Source organism: Salmo salar, chromosome ssa10 (genome assembly GCF_905237065.1).
Source record: "Salmo salar chromosome ssa10, Ssal_v3.1, whole genome shotgun sequence".
NCBI classification, from domain to species: Eukaryota; Metazoa; Chordata; class Actinopteri; order Salmoniformes; family Salmonidae; genus Salmo; species Salmo salar.
The window spans coordinates 102,713,408-102,733,273 of record NC_059451.1 but is presented as its reverse complement, the minus strand read 5'-3'; the positions used below and the strand labels follow the sequence as shown (position 1 = coordinate 102,733,273).

The window sequence follows — 19,866 nt, the reverse complement described above, 5'->3', positions numbered from 1 at the left end:
ACCTTCTGTCCAGCACCACTATCACTAACACAATTACTCCCCTTTCAAATCCCCAACGCCACACCTGCTGCCCCTGCTCCCTAATGGTTCTACCTTCTGTCCAGCACCACTATCACTAACACAATTACTCCCCTTTCAAATCCCCAACGCCACACCTGCTGCCCCTGCTCCCTAATGGTTCTACCTTCTGTCCAGCACCACTATCACTAACACAATTACTCCAGGCAACCCTCAGCTGTGACACACTCAACCCACACACACTCACACATAAGATTACACTTGCAAAGCAGTGGACATCTGCTTAGAGAAGCCAAGAAGTCAATTGATTGACAATGCCTACATTGTTGCTGCATTATGTACTGTAGTAGTCATCTCACTTGCAGCTTAGGGGGCTGTTTTCATAAAGTTTTTCAGAGTAGGAGTGCTGATCTAGGATCAGGTTTGCCTTTTAGATCATATTGAATAAGATTTTATGGACAGGAGGGACCTGATCTTAGATCAGCACTCCTACTCTGAGATGTTTTGTGAATATGGGACCAGTGGTTTGTACTGTCTCCAGACCTGTTAGTAGTTTATAGAAAGAGTAATCCTGATTCTCAAGCCCAAGGGGGGAATCCATTCCTCCGGGGCCAATCTGTAGCCTGGTTTTTCCTCAATGTTAATTTCTTCAATTATGTATTTACTTTCCTTCATCCAGTCCTGTGTGCCTATTATTTACAAGCTGAAGTATGGGCCACAGAGGATATCATATCTGGTAACAATTTTGAGCCTCTGTCAAATTGAAGCTTGAGCATTTAACAGTCCTGAGGTTTGAGTTTAAGGTTGAGCCCCCCCTCCTTTTTCAAAGCCCTTCACTTCCCTTAGACAATTTATGTTTCAACATACTGCAATGTCAGCAGTATGGTTAAAGAGATATCAATCAAATGTTATTTGTCACATGCGCCGAATACAACAGGTGTAGACCTTACAGTGAAATGCTTACTTACAAGCCCTTGACCAACAATGCCGTTTTAAGAAAAAAAGGTGTTAAAGTATTTACTAAAATAAACTATAGTAAACAATAAATACAAATTAGTAGGCTATATAGTGATGTAGGCCATAGTGGTGTGTGTCTGTAGGTCGGTACCATCCCTTTGTTACCTCTCATGTCCCCCTAAAGCGTAGTGAGCGGGACAGGGCTGAGCAGACCAGGGTTGGGGTCAATTCCTCCTCAATTTAGTACATTTGGGAAGAAAATTGACCTTCAATTAATCGATTCATGATAAATCCTCAGAAAATAACAGATCATTCTCAATTCAATTTATTCATTTGTCACTTCCTAAACTGAAATTCAATTGACCCCAAACCTGTAACCCCACCTCTTTAAGGAATACCTGGGATAGGATAAAGTAACCACCCCCCACCCCCCACTTTACAATAGATGTACTATTGTAAAGTGGTTGTTCCACTGGATATCATAAGGTGAATGCACCAATTTGTAAGTCGCTCTGGATAAGAGCGTCTGCTAAATGACGTAAATGTAAATGTAAAATGTGTGATGTTTTCTATGGGATTAGGGAGTCCCTCTTCACTAGTAGGATATCTCACACTGCTGGCTATACCTCCACACTCTGCTCCAGCAGCTCCACTAGTCCACAGACTACCATGTTAGGGCTAATGAAAAGACAAGAACCAAGGGTTCTTATCTCACATGGGAAATTAAGCAGGGCCTGGAGCACATTTAAAGGTTCCAACACATACTGTATCAAATCTTAACTTTAGGGAGGACACAACAATTGATGCAAGATCTATGGGGCAATTTCCTTCTACCTATTTTTAACCCAACACTATAAGTAAGGTAAGAGTTTCCATTGGCATGGCACAAGAACATGCCTTGGCTTTACATGGTTGTTAGACACCTGGAGAAGAGTCAGTCTGGAACAAGAGTCTCCAAGGTATTTCTCACAGGCAGCCCAAGTCACACCAGATACAGCACCATGACTGACACTGCCCCCCAGTGGCTGAGGCCGGCATCACATCCAGACCGCAGATCTGAGGGATAGCTAGCATAGCTCTACTGATGTTCCTGGAGCTACAGCTCACACACTGATTTACCCAGATGTTTTACCCAAAAGTCTCAGACTAGGCCTACATGCACAGGAACCCGTGTTTCACTGGGCCACGCCTCTGTCGGACCTGCCCTGACTTGGGGCCAAGCACTGGGTACTTTTCAGCTGGCATTTACATATCAATGGCTACCTGAACATGAACACCTCAAAACGCAACAGTCTTCAATGATGCAGAGGTTGTTGATTCTTCTTACCAAAGTCTTTAGTGTCACACGCCTGATGGAAACACAACACAAGAGCTGACGTTAACATAAAACTCTGGCAGCCCCTCTGGTGTGGGGATAAGTCTCAATGGAAAAGACTCGCACGGGTAAACACACAACCATCAGTCTGACCATCCAGACAAACAGACATACGTTTAGGGAGGAGGAATGTGTGTGTGTGTGTGTGTGGGGGGGGGGGTTCCATGAGATGTTCATTGGATATACAACACACCCATAAGCACAGTACACATTTGCACATAAACACACACCTATCTGTCTTAGGTTGCACTGGTTGTCTTCTCTCTGGTCCTGCTCCACGCTGGCTGGCTGCTGGCCACGCCTTCCTAACAGGGACAAGAGCAGACACACACATCAGTCAGTCATCAGTCACTCACATTAAACACACATCACTCAGTGTGTATTGCGTGTGTTTCACATCATTGCCTCACTGCAATGAACTGAGCGCTCCCTTTGAGAGCTTGTTTTGATACAGTATCTGAGGCGGAGAGAAAGAGAGCGAGAGAGAAAGAGTGCAAGAAAGAGAGCTAGAGAGAGAGAGAACGCGAGTGTCACGTCCTGGCCAGTATAAGGGTTAATTGTCATTTTAGTTTGGTCAGGACGTGGCAGAGGGTATTTGTTTTATGTGGTTCAGGGTGGTGTGTTAGTTAGGAGGGCGTTTGATGTATTATTTCCGGGTTTTGAGTTATGGTCTATGTTGATGTATTTCTATGTGTAGTCTGGTTGATCTGTTTCTATGTTGAGTTAATTGGGGTGGACTTCCAATTGAAGGCAGCTGTGTGGTGTTGCCTTTGATTGGAAGTCCTATATTAGTTGGGTGTGTTTGTCTGTGTATTTGTGGGAGATTGTTTAGTGTGTGTAAACCTAACAGGACTGTCAGTGTATCGTGCATTCGTTTTTGTTATTTTGTGTGTTCGTTTTGGAATTTATTAAAAGTTCAAAATGAACCATCTCAACTCTGCTGCATATTGGTCCTCATTTTCCGATGATGATTTCGCCATATCGTCCTCCGACGAAGAAATCCCTGACAGCGAGAGAGAAAGAGGGAGAGAGGAACAGCTGTGGGCCCCACCAGGCCATTTGGACGGCCCCCAAATACTAGGGCTGACCCCATTTAGTCGACTGGTCGATTGTTTGGTTGATAGAATGTTGGTTGACCGAGATTTCTTTAGTCGAGCAGTAGCAAAAAATAAAACATTCATGGTGTACAAGACACCTGTCTGATTCATACTTGTCTGATTCGCGCCTGTCTGAGTGGACTATTTCATTGTGGACGCCGTGGGGATATCACAGTCCATCCCTCTAAGGCATGTGCTACTGAAATGCTGCAACATTAATAAAAATAATATTATTTTATAACAAATGCGGTTTCTCCTATGTTTGATAGCGGTTGCTGTCCGTGGTTCTGAAACATCAGTGAGCTGTTGAATTGGCGCCTATTACTATGTGCATAATAGCAAAGTTAACCAGCATATTTGTGTTGAGTTAGGAGACGAGAAAACAGCCCTTGCCTTAATTGTCTAAGAAAAGAGAGAAACCCCATTTTAATTAGGTCTGTAATCAATAGCCTAACTGTTAAATGTGCCTGGCTTAATAAATCATCCATTTAGTATATCTATAGAAAAAGACAGATCTTGCTTATGTTGCCTGTTTGAGTGTTTGTTTAATAGCCTACTGATTCTGTGAGAGCCAAGCCTCACGCAACACAACATGTAGGATAAACAAATGTTTTTAATCTTTGCTATGCTGTAATAAAGGCTTTACACTTTTTTTGTTACAACAGCCTCTCTAGTATTACTTTAGTGTTGTTTACACTGTTCCAAATTGTCAGAAAAAAAATATTTAGAATAATAACACTCCTTTTCTTGATCTCCTTGTTAGTTTTACTATTATTATTATAATTATTATTATCATCATTATAATAATATGTCAGTAGCCTATAGCAGCCTTGTTTAACTACCATCGAGCTGTAGGCCTAAGAGCGCATCCTGTTTAGTCTTAATACGGTAACTTACTTAGGCCAATATTTCAATACTTATATAGGCTCCTGTATCAATCAATCATTCATTCATGTCATCACACAGCATACGAGTCATTCATTATTTGAAATGCAATCAAGCATTTTAGTTTTAAAATAATGCGCCCCTTGAATAATTAGCATAAACAATAAATAAACCATTCAATTTCGCAAAATAGCATTCACGAATGCATGAGACTGTTTTTTGTCTTTTCTGTAATAAAAAAAACCTTACAACAGACTCTGGTACATTTTAAATTCATTTAGTGTTGTTCCAAAAGGTCAGAAAAATGATATTGTAATCTAAAAAGCACATCTGGAGGATGCCCAGGAAATACATAAAGCATCTCTCTCTCCCTCCCTATCCACTGCCCCCCTCCTCTCTTCTCCTCCATGGAAATGCTGGCAATCAGGAGTGGGACTGGAGATTAGTTAATTGATCAGTGCAGCAAGTTGTTAGACTTGTCTCAGTTCTGGATGACACTCAACAATTGCAATTTTTTGTGTCAAATACTTGCTGCAGAAAATGCTTGATCAAGCAATCAAGAAAAGAGTTTGACAAGAGTCTTGTCCTTTTAGACCAATTTCCCAAGAGGACTTTTAGACTGGTTTCCCAACCAGAATCAAGAGGACCTATCCGAGGACTAGTGATGGGGGGGAAAAAAATCGATAGTTACATTGTGTGATATCATTTTGGGACAATATTATATAAATATCTGACTCCAAGTATCAATTTGCAAAAAAGTATTATTATTTTTGCTAATGTAGGCAACGTTAGCTAGCATTAGTCAGTTGTACAGTGGCTGGCGAAAGTATTCACCCCCTATTGCCTATATAGTGCTGAAATGGTACCATATTCCTTATATAATGACACCATATTCACCTATACAGTGGACTGAAATGGCACCCTATTCCCTATATAGTGCATTACTTTTGATCGGAGTCCTACGGGCCCTGAAGTAGTGCACTTTCTACAGAATAGGGTGACATTTCTGTCACTGCCAGTGTAAATTCCTACTTAGTCAGCAGGCAGGGAGTGACTTCTTGTCTCTACCTTAAGCAGGACTCTGATTCCCAGAGCCATGTTTTAATTGATTCACTAACTGACTTCACAATCATCCAATACCCAGCAGAGCAGTACAAATACACATGATATCAGATGCCATCACTTTAAAGCTGGCCATAAACAACAGATTTACAAAGTAAAAGAGAGATAGTGTATGTGGACACCACTTCAAATTAGTGGATTCAGCTATTTCAGCCACAACCATTGCTGACAGGTGCATAAAATCAAGCACACAGCCATGCAATCTCCATAGACAAGGATTGGCAGTAGAATGGCCTTACTGAAGAGCTCAATGACTTTGAACGTGGCATTGTCATAAGATGCCACCTTCCCAACAAGTTAGTTTGTCAAATTTCTGCCCTGCTAGAGCTGCCCTGGTCAACTATAATTTCTGTTATTGTGAAGTGGAAACGTCTCGGAGCAACAACGGCTCAGCCGCAAAGTGGTAGGCCACACAAGCTCAGTGCTGAAGTGCGTAGCGCATAAAAATCGTCTGTCCTCGGTTGCAACACTCAATACCGAGTACCAAACTGCCGCTGGAAGCAACATCAGCACAATAACTCTTAGTCCGGAGCTTCATGAAATTGGCCTAAAATCTCCATGTGAAATGCCAAGTGTCGGCTGGAGTGGTGTAAAGCTCGCCGCCATTGGACTCTGGAGCAGTGGAAACGCGTTTTCTGGAGTGATGAATCATGCTTCAACGTTTGGCAGTCCGACGGATGAATCTGGGTTTGGCGGACGCCAGGTGAACGCTCTTGCCTGAATGCATAGTGCCAACTGTAAAGGTGGAATAATGGTCTGGGGCTGTTTTTCATGGTTCGGGCAATGACTGCTTAGTTCCAGTGAAGGGACATTTTAACGCTACAGCATAAAGTGACATTCTAGACGATTCTGTGCTTCCAGAATGTGGCAACATTTTGGGGAGGGCCCTTTCCTGTTTCAGCATGACAATGCCCCTGTCAAAGCAAGGTACATACATAAATGGTTTGTCGAGATCGGTGTGGAAGAACTTGACTGGCCTGCACAGAGCCCTGACCTCAGCCCCATCAAACACATATGGGATAAATTGGAACGCCGACTGCGAGCCAGGCCTAATCGCCCAACATCAGTGCCCAACCTCACTAATGCTCGTGGCTGAATGGAAGCAAGACCCCATAGCAATGTTCCAACATCTAGTAGAAAGCCTTCCCAGAAGAGTGGCTGTTATAGCAGTAAAGGGTGGACCAACTCCATATTAAAGCCCATGATTTTGGAATGTGATGTTCAACGAGCAGGTGTCCACATACTTTTTGTCATGTAGTGTATATCATTAATGACTGAGAGTTTGGCAAGGTGAGAACTGAGAGAGTTACAAGTGAATGCCCATATGTGACTGATCGGCTTGAGTCGGTCTTATATAGCAACATTTGAAAAAATAAATAAAAGAGAGACTATATCATACACTACAGTTGAGGAACAATGGTAAACTTTTGATAAAATGGCCCTTCAATGTTTTGGTACACCTACTGGAGAGCTCTTCTTTGTGTTCACCCATTCAGTATCGTTCCCACCCTCTTAAGCATTAGCCTGATTGTCATAATGTCTATAATACTGTCTATTATTGCAAAAGGGTTTTCTAATGATCAATCAGCCTTTTAAAATGATAAACTTGGATTAGCTAACACAACGTGTCATTGGAACACAGGAGTGATGGTTGCTGATAATGGGTCTCTGTACTCCTTTGTAGATATTCCATCAAAAATCAGCCGTTTCCAGCTACAATAGTAATTTACAACATTAACAATGTGTCTACACTGTATTTCTGATCAATTTGGTGTTATTTTAATGGACAAAAAAAAATTGGCTTTTCTTTCAAAAACAAGGACATTTCTAAGTGACCCCAAACTTTTGAACGGTAGTGTATCTTTCTTTTGACGACAAACCCACCACTGGTGTGTGTGGCCAAAGAGCTCTATTTTCATATAATCTGACCAGAGCACCAGTTCCAGTCCAAGTGCTAATGCCGTTTAGCAAAGTCCAGGCATTAGATTTGTTGGATGACATTAAAATAGAGCTCTTTGGCCACACACACCAGTGGTGTGTTTTGCCTTGAAATAAATATGAATATGCAGATTACAAACCCATACCTACTGTTACATATGGTGGTGGATCTTTGATGTTATGGAGCTATTTTGCTTCCACATGATGCCTTTGTTAAGGTCAAGGCATCATGAACTTTACCCAGTACCAGGACAGTTTAACCAAAAACCTGGTTGCCTCTGCCAGGAGTATTAAACTTGGCTACAAGTGGATCTTTTAGCAAAACAATACTCCCAAGCACACATCAAAATTCACAAAGTATGGAGCTAGCACATTGACCACAAAATCAACCTTTTGCAATGACCATCTCAGTCTCCAGACTTGAACACGAGGGCAGTCCATAAGTGCAGCCGAAGGATATCGAGGATCTGGAAAGATTATTTATGGAGGAATAGTCTAAGATACTTCCCAATGTGTTCTCCAATCACATAAAACATTTTAGAAAAAAGCTCAGTGCAGTTATCCTCACCAGGTGTGGTATTGAAAGGTATTGAAAACAGGGGTGTCAATAATTTTGACCCCTACCCTTTTGAGAAAATAAAAAAATACTTGTTAAACAAAGTCTTTCTCTGAGCAATTGTATTAATATAAAATAATATAATTTACGATTTTTCTTTTTGAGTACACTAAAGCTCAGTATTTGAAATATTTGTTTTATACAGTCATTTTTGCTCATCTTTATCAAGGTTGTCAATAATTTCAGAGCCCACTGTATATCTGTTTTCACTTTCCCCATAATGTCTATGATTGCATTTGTAGGGGAGGGATCTGTGACGGTGTACATCCGCGATGCACAAATAATTTAAATGAGAATGGGACATAAATGCCGTGGGGAAGAAGAAAAGTGGGGCTCGGTATAATGCAGTCAGCATGTTCCGCTGTTCACGGGGGGTACTGTTTGGGGTCTGTTGACAGCAGCATCTATGTGTGCCAACAGTCAAGCCTGATCAACGAGAAGCACACAGTTCTGATGGCTAACAGGTGGAAGGAACACACAGAGAGGAGATGGTGAACTCGACTCTACCTTAGAACCTCTACTCTATATGCTGCCGTGTTGTACAGTTCTGCTGCTCTACTGTTGCTCACATCCGATTGTCATAATGTCTATAATAACGTAGTCTGTTATGACAGCCTTAATATTAAAATGTTATCCAGCAGCCAGCGCACATGCGAGATTTGGTTCTGTGTGCTGAGATAAGTTATATTGTAGATGGACCATAATTTGTGTTGTAAAGGGAACCGTACTGACACTTTATTTCAGCACCATCTCCATGTTTTTGTATGTGTTGAACCGCAAACACCACAGTATGACAGCCATCAGGACATCACAATAGCTATTAAACGTGTGTTTATGTGGTAGGCAGTGTTTGCATGTCCACATCCATCACTGAGCCGTGCTCGATTATTTGTGAAGACCAACACAAAGAAGAAGGGCTCACTCCCCACAATATTTTTTCCCCATTGGATATGGGATTCCATGGCCCCTTTCTCTAACCTCTAGGCAACCTGGCACCCCATCCTTCCATCTGCACCCACTACTACCCTATACCATCCTCCTCAAACAAGAAAAAAAATCCTGATAGAAAAAAAAGTATATCACCAATACCACATGATGCACATACAGAATGAACTTTGTTCTGCAAAAGATCTGAGGCGTGTTATCTGGTTACGGTTTCCTTCGCATGGTTCGAATCTTGAGCAGATGGGCTTGGCTCGGCTGGAAGAGGAGTGAGTGATGGGGTCCCACAGGGAACAGTGTGGTGTCTCCTAGGGGTCAGTGGCCTGCTGCAGACTATAAGCCACCCTCTGATCAAACCCTTGCAGGGAGAGGGTTCTGTAACAAGCAGACCAGGCAGCAGGCAGCTGACATGGCTTAACCATCAGATTTAACACAAATGACAGGACTGGATGATCATGATCACATCAGATCCACAGTCGCTGCCAAATAGTGGGTAACTGAAACTCTAACAATACACCGGCGAGACTATATGCACCTTAGAAAAGTATTTGCACCGACTACCCACACATCCAATGTTTACACACTACTTTACACACACGCACACTCGTATGCACTCAGAGCTCTCACACACACACACACACACACACACGTCAACGCTGTTGTTCTAATATATACTATTGATTCCAACTTTATATTTGTAAACAATGTAAATACAGTCCATTAAATCAATGCATACTACCTACTTCCACTACTTATTTTTGACTTGACTCTTCTCATTGCTATTATTGATTATTGATTAATGTACTGCATTGTTGCGGGAGCTAGCACGAGAATTTTACTGCACCTTTTATACCGGCTGTAAACTGTGTATGTGACGAATATATTTGATTTGACTTGTTTCTTATCAAGCAGTGAAGAAAGATCATAGGCCGATGTCATGTATATCAGTGGAAGCTGACGAGGGGAGGACGGCTCATAATAAAGGCTGGAATGGAGTCAATGGAATGGTATCAAACATGTGGTTTCCATGTGGTTGATACCATTCCATTGACTCCATTCCAGGCATTACTGAGCCGTCCTCTACTCAGCAGCCTCCACTTATGTATATTGCACCCTGAACACCCATGGTTGTCCATTGAGAGGGAAATGTAGAGAACCCTACACTTTCATGGTCTTTTCGCACCCAAGAAACCAAACGCAATCTTTTCTGGGAGATGGAGGGGATTGTTCATACACTTGTCTCTGCTGTTTGGCAGCGTAATTGCAGAGCAATGCTATCTGGGAAGGAAAACCGACATTTATTGAAAGAAAACTTTGGCGCTTGCTGCTGCAAACAAAAATGTATGTGATATTCTTAAGGTTAAAAATGTAACCTCGTAAACTAGTAAGAGGCAAAAAAGAAAGCAGGGCCAACAAGTGTTCTGGTTCTAAACTGGGGAGGGGAAGAAAAAAACAGACCCAAAAATGATTACTAAAAGTGGTGATTTAGGAAGTAATCCCTCTTTGAGCCGCTCCTAATGTTAACAGAAAACCACTCCCCCTCTTCCGAATGTGAAAAAACACAAACACCTTATCTCTGCCTTGTGTGCTGATCATTCCATTGCTAAAAAAGGACATTTTTCGCCTCCATAAGGTTTAACATTTTCCATCCACCTTAAGCTGTAGCATCCGTTCCAATAGTCTCAAACTTAACTCGGGATATTCAAGACTATATTTGGACAAAAAGGATCCACTCTATCCAAAGAAAGACGCCACAAGTCAAAATATGGTGATTCAAATCATATTCCCAGTGGTTCTTCTTTCTCTCTCTCCTCTTCTGAAGAGGGGCTTCCTTACCACTGACGCCGCTGGCTTCGAACCTCAGGATGCCTAGTCTGACACTGAGAGCTTCTGCTTGCCACCACTGTCAAACCCGATCAGTCTGCCAAAACCTTTTGTCTGTCATTTAATCATCATAATATGTTCCATCATTTTCAGTGGAAAATGGCTGTGGCGGTGAAACTGTTTTCCAGTGTTTTCATACTGTTGAAGCTCACAGCTGGTTTAATCATCTTCGTATCCTTTCCCAACACTGAAGATCACTTGTGTAGATGTAAACTCCACCTGTGGTACTACAATTAAGGGCCAGATCTCCAGGTCTTATTATGGACATATCCAACATATCCTGTCACTAAGAACCTCCACCTGCACTTACACAGTGGCTTGGCTTCGTGGGCAAAGTTACCATTCACTCACACTATCATCCCCATCTGAGACATCCTATACATGAATTCACACATTTTAATACTTTGCTTGGATCCGCAAAGACACATTGAGTCATACAAGAAGTCAACTAGTATAGAGGTCTCACACACATTATGCGCATATGATATGGAATATGATATGACCGCTGAGTCATACTTTGTGTATGCGTGTTAGTACTTGTGCATGCATCTGTTCACACGCGTTGTATGTGTGTGTGTTGTGTATGTTTACGTGTAGACACACACACACACACACACACGTGTTTTCCCAGCTGTAATCATCTGTCAAATGCATCCGCCTCGCATCAGCGTTATTTCCCCACACAGCTTTTTCCTCAGCAGGTTCCAGACAAGGCGATCCAAAAGCTGCTCCAAATATTCCCTCAGCACCATTCACATTCACCACCACTGAGGGGTCTACCCCAATGCCCTCCCCCTCCCCTAAAAACGCCCTCTATCTCCCCCTCTACCTCAGCAAGAGTGCTCACATTATCCGTCCTAATCAACAGGCTGCTCTCTTCCCTCTCTGGGTGCGTCCAGGGGAGAGTCCAGTCCTGTCTAAACCAATTAGAGCCTCCCAGCCTCACAGATGCATTACTGGTGGAGCTCTGTATTGTGTGTGTGTGTGCACATGCGTTCATGTGTGTGTTTAGCCCGTGAAGGGAGCCTACTGAGCCCCAGCATCCTGGACATGTGGAAGCAATCTCACACACACAGAGAGAAGGATGAAATGATTTATAACTGCTTAGCTAATATGGATCCGTAATGGCAGAGCTCTATTGTCTAATCAAAATAAGTCTACACAGTATGAGCGCTTACTTCAGTGTCTGGTTAACGTGGCTTCGGCAGATACTGGCTCAAAATATGTTGACGGGAGGGCTTCTGCAGATACTATTAGGCATGGAATACTGTTCACATGGCAACTTGAATCATTGCCTGTATGCCTTCTCTGGTGCTACCACCACATCCATCTCTTCTACAGAGCCATTCTTCCATTGCCTATCAGTAGGTTATTATTCTTGATTCAATGGATAAGGCATAATGGCACAGTGTATCTGGCTAAACCATGTCTGACAGAATGTCTGGTATAAGCTAGAGACTAGGCCTAACTCTCTGAAGAGAAGATAATAAAGTATACATTAATATTCCACCAGGTCCTCCAATTACCCACTTGAATAGGGTGGCCTACCTAAATGTAAACTGTCGGTCGCGCTTTCGAGCCAAGGGAGATGTGTCATATGCTGTGCTGCGAGCAATCTGACAACAATAAACACTATTATATTATCGTAACGCATGTGGTCAGTTTGGCTTTGAAGTCAATAGCGCTCGCCAAGATATAAATCAGAATGAGATTCCATCATTCTATAGACATTCACAGCTATGTTACTACTAAATGATAATAAACCATAAAACGCTTGTAGAAAACTGTAAAAATCCCCATGAGTGAATCTACAGACAGATATACATTGACAGAGAATCTAACTTAAGAGCGTTGAGCCAGTAACTGAAAGGTCGCTGGTTCGAATTCGAGAGGGGTTGGGTTAAATGCGGAAGATACATTTCGGTTGAATGCACTAAGTAGTGCAACTGACTAGGTATCCCTTTTCCTTATTCAGCAGTGGCTGTCGGTGCCGTTCAAGATGAGGGAGGATGTTTTTGTTTTTCATGAGCATGGCCTTATTTCTTTTACAGCATATTGGATGACTCACGTCACCCCGCTCCTCCGCTCTCTCCACTGGCTTCCAGTCGAAGCTCGCATCCGCTACAAGACCATGGTGCTTGCCTACGGAGCTGTGAGGGGAACGGCACCTCCGTACCTTCAGGCTCTGATCAGGCCCTACACCCAAACAAGGGCACTGCGTTCATCCACCTCTGGCCTGCTCGCCTCCCTACCTCTGAGGAAGCACAGTTCCCGCTCAGCCCAGTCAAAACTGTTCGCTGCTCTGGCACCCCAATGGTGGAACAAGCTCCCTCACGACGCCAGGACAGCGGAGTCAATCACCACCTTCCGGAGACACCTGAAACCCCACCTCTTTAAGGAATACCTGGGATAGGATAAAGTAATCCTTCTAACCCCCCCTTAAAAGATTTAGATGCACTATTGTAAAGTGGTTGTTCCACTGGATATCATAAGGTGAATGCACCAATTTGTAAGTCGCTCTGGATAAGAGCGTCTGCTAAATGACTTAAATGTAAATGTTAAATGTAAATGAGTGTCATTCATATTCCATTCACCCAGTTCAATGTAACATCGATAGGTTTAGGCTACTACATGATACTACAATTTTCCCTTACCCATTATGATGTTGCTACAAACTATGAATGAAAGTTTATAACGTAGGTGCAAAGGTTGAGAGAAAAATTTGAGGTGAAAGCGTCACATCGACAGACAGTGACACATTCAATACCGCCTTGTACACTCTAGCCTGCATCGAACTGATCTCCAGTGGTTGCTCAATTCAAAGTTTTGAGTTTCTGCCGAGATAGTTTGTGGTAGATGGTGGCAGATTGTGGTAAATTGCATCATTCTGTCATTGCGCCACACAATCACAAGGGGGAGTTAGAAAGCTGATCATGCTTTTGGTTTCTCTACCTCTAAAAACAGAAAGAAAGATTTCTAAATAACAAACTGGCTTTATTTACCACAGTGTGAAAGACAGATAGCTCCTCTGTATGAAGTGAGTTTCTGAAACACAGAGTCCTTCTTTGCTGATGTGAAGAAGAAACTGAATGAAAGAGACTCCAGCGAGGATAGGGAGGGAATTAAGGTTGCCCATATTTTCAAGACCTGTGCTATTTAATATATTTATTTTATTTATGAAATGTACTAGTTTATTTAGGCTATGTATTACTGTATATTCGTTTAGGCTTGGCCTATTTAGCATAAAGTTATATTTGTCAGCATAAAACTCAGTGGCTCACCCATTCGTGGCTTTGGATCAAAATAAATAGAGTAAGTACCAACATTTCTGATCATCAAATAAATCTTATTAAAATGAATAATCAGATGCATTTTGGAAGCTTGTCATTTTTCCTTTATTTTATGATTTTTTAAAATATATTTGTTTAGACAATACAAAATGTTAGTCTTCCCTGTGGCTCAGTTGGTAGAGCATGGTGTTTGCAATGCCAGGGTTGTGGGTTCGATTCCCACGGGGGGCCAGTACAAAAAAAAAATGTATGCATTCACTACTGTAAGTCGCTCTGGATAAGCTAAATGACTAAACTACAGGCGACAACTACATCACAAGTGCCCAGACCCTCCTGCTCACACCCCCATCTCGCCCACATTATTCTCTGACACATGGCCTCAAACTGCACCAATTTGTCATTCTCCGTCGCCCACACACTTTCAACATTTGAATAATAAAGCATTTAAAAAGGTGGACAACGCGTGATTTTTTAAAATGTTTTATATGATTGACAAGAAAAGTATTGTCCAACCCCCTGTGTCTGCATTTGGGTCTCGCCTTGTGCCCATATAATTGAATTTACTACAGGCCTAAGACCTATGGGTTTAACCTTCTGAATGAATGGTAATACTGAAGATGGAAGCCGCCTCTTAATGAGTTCTGAGAGCCAATCGATTACCCAACAAAATAACATCAGTTTATTTAGCCTAACTGTTTTTATGACTACAGACAGTAGTCTATTATTCCTCTTTTCCTGCATTAATTAAATTGTCTGCATTTCTATTCAACATTTGGCTAAAAAGAAACCATGGAATGAATTAAGAACAATATATTTTTATTTTCACAATGCAATGCGGTACATTGATAACTCAAATCAGCCTTGTAAAATTAGACAACAAATAAATATACTAAAACAATAACTTCAAAAACAGTCCATTCATCACTGGATTTCTTCAAATTGCTGTGCAGGAAAGGATGTCATCCACCGTGCCTGGTCGCAGGCTGCCAGCTGGCTTCTCTCTGAAACTATAAATCCATCTGTAGTTGACTCTTCATCCTTTGGAACCACACAATTACCAGGCGGACAGTAAGGCCTCTTGAAGCGATAGAGGAAATCAACAAGAACTCTTTCACAATAGCTTGCCGTGTGTTATCTGCAGTTTTGAGCTGCACTGTCCCACTCCTTGGTGGATAACACCCACTCTTTATTTATGTAATGGGCTGTAAGGCACAATTATCCTATTTTTCGAAACTGTCAGTCGAAATGTCAAGTGTAATTGTGCCATTGTATTTACCCAAGTTCTCTCTCAACGAGTGCTTGACTTGGGATGAAAGAAGTGCAGGAGCTGTCTTTTTCCAAGTCGGTCCATTAGACTATGTTCACCGAAATTCACAAATGATATTATGCTATAGAGACCTCTGATTATTCACTGTTAAGGGTTTATACACATTTTCCATGACTTCTCCATGATTTTTAACAACATTTTCATGACTATTATTATAGCCTACATGAAAAAGTAAGTTAAACCAGGGCTTGAAAAAAAAGCCTACACACCCAGTAGCTATGCTGGAGGATGGTTGCAACATTACAACTAACTAGTTTTGTCTTCATAAAATGATTCACTCATTCAATGAATCATGGATCAAATGGATAAGGTAGGCTACTTCAAAGCAAGTTATCTAACTAGACATGGTTATATACTGGACACTGGACAAAAATATAAACGCGACATGCACAAATTTCAAAGATTGTAATAAGTTTCAGTTCATAGAAGGAACTCAGTCAATTGAAATAAATTCATTAGCCCCTAATCTATAGATTCCACATGACTGGGAATACAGATAAGCATCTATTGGTCACATACCTTAAAAAAAACCTGGGGGTATGGATCAGAAAACCAGTCAGCATCTAGTGTGACCACCATTTGCCTCATGCAGCACGACATCTCCTTCACATAGAGTTGATCAGGCTGTTGATTGTAGCTTATGGAAGTTGTCCCACTCCTCTTCAGTGGCTGTGCGAAGTTACTGGATATTGTCGGGAACTGGAAGACGCTGTCGTACACGTCGATGGAAGAACTGGGACATTTTCAGCTTCCAGGAATTGTGTACAGATCCTTGCGACATGGGGACGTGCATTATCATGCTGAAACATGAGGTGATGGCGGCAGATGAACAGCACGACAACGGACCTCAGGATCTCGTCACAGTATCTATGTGCATTCAAATTGTCATCGATAATATGCAATTGTGTTCGTTGTCAATAGCTTATCCCTGCCAATACCATAACCCCATCGCCACCATGGGGTACTCTGTTCACAAAGTTGACATCAGCAAACCACTCGCCCATACAAAGCCATACACACTGTCTGCCATCTGCCCGGTACAGCTGAAACCGGGATTCAACCGTGAATATCATTTCCCCAAGGAAGTCGGTTACGACACCAAACTGCAGTCAGATCAAGAAGACCCTGGTGAGGATGACGAGCACAAAAATGAGCTTCCCTGAGATGGCTTCTGACAGTTTGTGCAGAAATCCTTCGGATGTGCAAACACACAGTTTCATCTGCTGTCCTGGTGGCTGGTCTCAGACGATGCCGCAGGTGAAGAAGCTGGATGTGGAGGTCCTGGGTTGGTGTGGTTACACATGGCCTGCGGTTGTGAGGCCAGTTGGACATACTGTCAAATTCTCAAAAACAACGTTGGAGGCGGCTTATGGTAGAGAAATGAACATTCAATTCTCTTGCAACTGCTCTGGTGGACATTCATGCAGTCAGCATGCCAATTGCACACTCCCTCGAAACTTGAGACATCTGTGGCATTGTGTTGTGTGTAGGGTTGCACATTTTGGGGAAGATTCAGAGGTGGAAACTTACCGTGGGAATTAACGGGAATATATGCAAACTAACATTAATACCATTTATATGTAAATGTTTTTGCATTGGATATATTTACCATATGGAGACAGAAACATACAGTGGCTTGCGAAAATATTTACCCCCTTGGCATTTTTCCTATTTTGTTGCCTTACAACCTGGAATTAAGATGGATTTTTGGGGGGTTTGTATCATTTGATTTACACAACATGCCTACCACTTTGAAGATGCAAAATATTTTTTCTTGTGAAACAAACAAGAAATGGAAAACTTGAGCGTGCATAACTATTCACCCCCCACAAGTCAATACTTTGGAGAGCTACCTTTTGCAGCAATTACAGCTGCAAGTCTCTTAGGGTATGTCTCTATAAGCTTGGCACATCTAGCCACTGGGATTTTTGCCCATTCTTCAAGGCAAACCTGCTCCAGCACATCCAAGTTGGATGGGTTCTGCTGGTTTACAGCAATCTTTAAGTCATACCACAGATTCTCAATTGGATTGAGGTCTGGGCTTTGACTAGGCCATTCCAAGACATTTAAATGTTTCCCCTTAAACCACTCGAGTGTTGCTTTAGCAGTATGCTTAGGGTCATTGTCCTGCTGGAAGGTGAACCTCCGTCCCAGTCTCAAATCTCTGGAAGACAAACAGGTTTCTCTCAAGAATTTACCTGTATTTAGCGCCATCCATCATTCCTTCAATTCTGACCAGTTTCCCAGTCTCTGCTGATGAAAAACATCCCCACAGCATGATGCGGCCACCACCATGCTTCGCTGTGGGAATGGTGTTCTTGGGGTGATGGGTGTTGGGTTTGCACCAGACATAGCGTTTTCTTTGATGGCCAAAAAGCTACATTTTAGTCTCATCTGACCAGAGTACCTTCTTCCATATGTTTGGGGAGTCTCCCACATGCCTTTTGGTGAACACCAAACCAAACGTTATAAACCAAACCAGATCTGTACTTCTCCACAACTTTGTCCCTGACCTGTTTGGAGAGCTCCTTGGTCTTCATGGTGCCGCTTGCTTGGTGGTGCCCTTTGCTTAGTGGTGTTGCAGACTCTGGGGTCTTGCAGAACAGGTGTATATATACTGAGATCATGTGACAGATCATGTGACACTTAGATTTCACACAGGTAGACTTTATTTAACTAATTATGTGACTTCTGAAGGTAATTGGTTGCACCAGGTCTTAATTAGGGGCTTCATAGTAAAGGGGTGAATACATGCACGCACCACTTTTCCATTTATTTAATTTTGTAATTTTTTGAAACAAGTAATTTTTTTCATTTCACTTCACCAATTTGGACTATTTTGTGTGTGTCCATTACATGAAATCCATTTAAATTTCAGGTTGTAATGCAACAAAATAGGAAAAAAACGCCAAGTGGATGAATACTTTTACAAGGCACTGTAAACCTTTTACCTTGTCATAAGTAGACATACTTGTAAATTATTAAATCCTTCCAATAGAAATAAAAAAAATGATTTAGTTACAAATTGAACTTTAATTAACCTCTCCGGGGTATGTGGGACGCTAGCGTCCCACCCGCGGGACACACTATTCAACAGCCAGTGAAATAGCAGGGCGGCAAATTCAAAACAACAAAAATCTCCTCATTGAAATTTCTCAAACATACAACTATTATATCCCATTTTAAAGATACACTTCTCGTTAATCCAACCACATTGTCCAATTTCAAAAAGGCTTTACGGTGAAAGCATAACATTAGATTATGTTAGGACAACGCCGAGACAAGAAAAACCACACAGCCATTTTCCAAGCAAGGAGCGGCGTCACAAAAACCAGAAATATAGCTGAAATGAATCACTAACCTTTGATGATCTTCATCAGATGGCACTCATAGGACTTCATGTTACACAATACATGTATGTTTTGCTCAATAAAGTTCATATTTATATCCAAAAACCCTAATTTACATTGGTGTGTAATGTTCAGAAATGTTTTGCCTCCCAAAACTTCCGGTGAATGAGCACATCAATTTACAGAAATACTCATCATAAACGTTGATAAAATATTCAACAGTTATTCAAATAATTATAGATACACTTCTCCTTAATGCAACCGCTGTGTCAGATTTCAAAAAACCTTTATGGCGAAAGCAAATTTTGCAATAATCTGAGTACAGCGCTCAGATATCAAAACAAGCCATACAGATACCCGCCATTTTGAAGTCAACAGAAATGACAAAAACTACATAATAAATATTCACTTACCTTTGATGATCTTCAACGGAATGCACTCCCAGGAATCCCAGTTCCAGAATAAATGTTTGTTTTGTTCGATAAAGTTCATCTTTATGTCCAAATACCTCCATTTTGTTCGCACGTTTAGTCCACTACTCCAAATGTAAGGCACGCGCTTACTATGTCAAGACGAAAAGTCAAAAAATATATACTACAGTTTGCAAGAAACATGTCAAACGATGTATAGAATCAATCTTTAGGATGTTTTTATCATAAATCTTCCATAATATTCCAACCGGACGATTCCTTTGTCTTCAAAAAAGAAAAGGAACACAGCTAACTCTCATGTGAGTGTGCGCCACTGAGCTCATGTCATTTTCTCTGTCAGCTACTTCCAGGAGCTCTTGTTCTCTCCCTATTCACAGTAGAAGCATGAAACAACATTCTAAAGACTGTTGACATCTAGTGGAAGCCTTAGGAAGTGCAAAATGAACCCTAAGTCACTGTATAGTGTATAGGCGATCACTTGAAAAACTACAAACCTACCTTCTGAGCCTGAGTAGCAGGCAGTTTACTACGGGCACGCCTTTCATCCGGACGTCAAAATACTGCCCCCTACCCTAGAGAAGTTAAATGAGTTGACTCTTCACCTGGGAGGATTTCACTGAACAACAAAAGAAAG

The 19,866-nt window shown here is 41.7% G+C and overlaps 1 long non-coding RNA gene across 1 annotated transcript in view; it reads right to left on the bottom strand.

Annotated features, from left to right (window-relative positions):
- Positions 1-19,866, bottom strand: part of LOC123724507 (uncharacterized) — a 105,218-nt gene that overhangs the window by 63,901 nt on the left and 21,451 nt on the right. The window contains exon 2 of the long non-coding RNA XR_006757066.1: positions 2,581-2,655. This is a non-coding gene — a long non-coding RNA (uncharacterized lncRNA). The remainder of the gene's footprint in view (positions 1-2,580; positions 2,656-19,866) is intronic.